This window comes from Scyliorhinus torazame, chromosome 27 (genome assembly GCF_047496885.1).
Source record: "Scyliorhinus torazame isolate Kashiwa2021f chromosome 27, sScyTor2.1, whole genome shotgun sequence".
In the NCBI taxonomy this organism is placed as follows: Eukaryota; Metazoa; Chordata; class Chondrichthyes; order Carcharhiniformes; family Scyliorhinidae; genus Scyliorhinus; species Scyliorhinus torazame.
The window spans coordinates 5,723,189-5,726,789 of record NC_092733.1 but is presented as its reverse complement, the minus strand read 5'-3'; positions in this window follow the sequence as shown (position 1 = coordinate 5,726,789).

The window sequence follows — 3,601 nt, the reverse complement described above, 5'->3', positions numbered from 1 at the left end:
AGGGGCAATTTAGCGTGGCCAATCCACCTCCCTTGCACATCTTTGGGTTGTGGGGGTGAGACCCACGCAGACACGGGGAGAACGTGCAAACTCCATACGGACAGTGACCCGGGGCCGGGGTTGAACCCGGTCCCCGGAGCAGTGAGGCAGCAGTGCTAACCACTGCGCCACCGTGCTGCCCTTGCAGTCTGACAGCTCCAATTTTAAATTCTTAATTGGGTAGTTAAATCAGTGCATGGCCCTGCCCCTAAGATCTTTGTAACTTACATACCAACAACATTCATCCCTTCCCAAACTCTATTCCTCTAACACTGCCTTCTTGAGAACCCCCTTCTCTCGCCATTGCAGCTCCTTGCACTCTAGAATTTCTGTCTGGAAACAACCACGCCACTCTTGGCCTTCATTTTGACTAAATCTTTGCTCCTGTTCCATGAAATCCCTACAGTGCAGAAGGAGGCCATTCTGCCCGTCAAGTCTGCACGTCCCTCCAAGAGAGCACCTCACCTAGGCCCACACCCTTCCCCAGTGCCGTGAGCCCACTTAACCTGCACACCTTTGGACTATGGGAGGAAACCGGAGCACCCGGAGGAAACCTGCGCAGACATGGGGAGAACATGCAAACTCCACACAAAGCCGGAATCAAACCCTGGTGCCTGACTCTGTGAGGCAGCAGTGCTAACCATTGTGCCACCGTGCCGTCCACCTTTTTTATTCTTATGCCTCTGGAGCAAGCTGGGACTTTTTTCATCCTCACTGAAGGTGTTGTACAATTGAGACTGATGCAGGAAGTGCTTCACTCTCCCACCTGGTTTAACATCATGATAAAAAAGTTGGTAATGACCAACTCCTCTGTCCATGTCAAAAGGGTAGGTATCCTACAGTGACTAACTCACCTCCTGCGCACCCCCACCCCCCCTCCCCGCAATCTTGTCCATCACCTACAAGGCACAAGTCAGGAGCCTAATGGAATACTCTCCACTTGCCTGGATGAGCGCAGCTCCAACAACACTGAAAAAGCTCAACACCATCCAGGACAAAGCAGCCCACCTGATGGCTCCCCCTTCCTCAAACATTCAAACCCTCCACCACTACCGCAGACTGGGAGTCATGTGTACCATCTACAAGATGTACTGCAGTAACTCGCCAAGGTTCCTTAGGCAGCACCTTCCAGACCCACGACCGCTAACCATCTGGAAGGACAAGAGCAGCAGGTACCTGGGAACCCCACCACCTGGAGGTTCCCCTCCAAGTCACTCACCACCTGACTTGGAAATATATCGCCGTTCCTTCGCTGTCACTGGGGCAAAATCCTGGAGCTCCAAACAGCACTGTGGATGTACCTACACCACATGGACTGCAGCGGCTCACCACCACCTTCTCAAGGGCGATTGGGGATGGGCAATAAACACTGCCTAACCAGCGATGCCCACATCCCGCAAAACAAATACACAAATGGGAGGGGATCATTAAACAATGAAACCGGTGTTCTTTATTTTACAGCTTGTATGACATTTTTTCCGTCATACTTATTGCAACATAAATTATAAGGATCAGTTCTGAAGGAACCTATAGACTAAATGTAAGGGAAATTAAAATATTGTCTTTTTGCATTTAAAAAAAATTGACTGATGGGTTGTGGGTGTCGTTGGCTGGGCTAGCATTTATTGCCCAATTCAATTGCACTTGAAATGAGTGGCCATTGAAGAGTCAGCCAAATTGCTGTGGATCTGGAGTCACATGGAGGTCAGACCAGGTAAGGACGGCAGATTTCCTCCCTAAACCGTATTAGAGAACCAGATGGGCTTTTACAACAATTGACAATGGTTTTGTGGTCATTAGACTTTCAATTCCAGATTTTTTTAAATTTAGAGTATCCAATTCTTTTTCTTCCAATTAAGGGGCAATTTAGCGTGGCCAATCCACCTGCCCTGCACATCTTTGGATTGTGGGTGTGAGACCCACGCAGACACGGGGAGAATGTGCAAACTCCACACGGACAGTGACCCGGGGCTGGGATCGAACCTGGGACCTCGGCGCCGTGAGGTCGCAGTGCTAAACACTGCACCGCAGTGTTGCTCACAATTCCAGATTTTTAATTAATTCAAAGGATTTGAACCCTGGGTTCCAAAGCATTGCCCTGGGCCTCGGAATTACTAGTCCAGCGACAATACCACTGCCTCCCGCTAATCCAGCCCAGGGTGATTGGAACTGTTTTATATTATTGGATCCTAAGAAGTCATATTGGACTCAAAATGTTAACTTTGCACCGCTCTCCACAGGTGCTGCTATACCTCAAGTTTCTCCAGCAGTTTCTGATAGTGTACCCTTTCTCTGTTGAAAGAGTCTGAATTTAGTTTCCAGTGGGTGAAAATCCGCAGATCAAAACTGCAAACTGCTGAGTTTTTGTGCCAAAATTCCTACTTTGGGAGATTAAAAGTTGATCACAATGGGAGACTGTGTATAGCTCGTGAAACTAGGAGACTCAAGGAAAGATTAGGAGAAAAATACTTTTTCCTTTTTGTAGGAGATTGTGTCACGATTTGATCATTGGAATGCTTTAAAAAATAAATCTAGAGTGCCCAATTCATTTTTCCAATTAAGGGGCAATTTAGCGCGGCCAATCCACCTACCCTGCACATCTTTGGGTTGTGGGGGTGAAACCCACGCAAACACGGGGAGAATATGCAAACTCCACACGGACAGTGACCCAGAGCCGGGATTGAACCCGGGACCTCGGCGCCGTGAGGCAGCAGGGCTAACCACCGTGCGGCCCTAATCATTGAAATATTGATGTGAAGGAATGCAAGGTGAATCCCTCGCTTCGAAAGATTGAGTTGTGAGGAATGATTGGAGAAAGTTTGAAAATAGATAAGTATAAAATTTGTGGCACAGAAAGATTAAATCCAGCTCCTTGCTTCAGTAAAACTGCACCAGTGAGAGAAGGAAACTCTGGTTCAAAGAGGAGAAAGGTTACTATCAGAAAATCCTTCACGCAAGCAGTGATTAACCACATGAAGAATGAGTTTTCAGTTGGAGTAATGGAAGGCGAAAACCCTGGAATCATCTTCATGTTGTACTGGGAAGGTAAGAGAGACAGATTGGCTGAATGCACTTCCGCACCCACAGTAATCTGGTCATTCAAGAAGCAGTTGAGATGTAGACCGAGTTGGAAAGGGTTAACAACTGTTCCAATGGATTATTCCTGTGGTAAACCTGTCACTGGAGCAGCCACTGTACAGACACCAAAACTTTCCAAAATTGGGATGTTATTGGGCAATGCTGAGCTCCCTCAATATGCACAAACATTTAGTAATACTTTTACAAGAGTTTTTGAGAGCCTTAAATTTATCCCTACATTTATATCGATTCTTTTAGTTTCGAAACGTCCTAAAGTAGTTTTGGATTAGTGTATTTACAAGATAAACGTAGGGATTTGCAACAATTGTGGGTGATTTTGTGAAAATTGAGATAGAGGAGCTATCTGGTTTCCGATAGGGGAGGGATTATACTCACTGAGCTCCCGACTCTACCTTATTCTCGGGCATTCTCAGGTTACCAAAGATTCAGGTGTTGCAATCGGAATTATTGGCTGGAGGTGGGG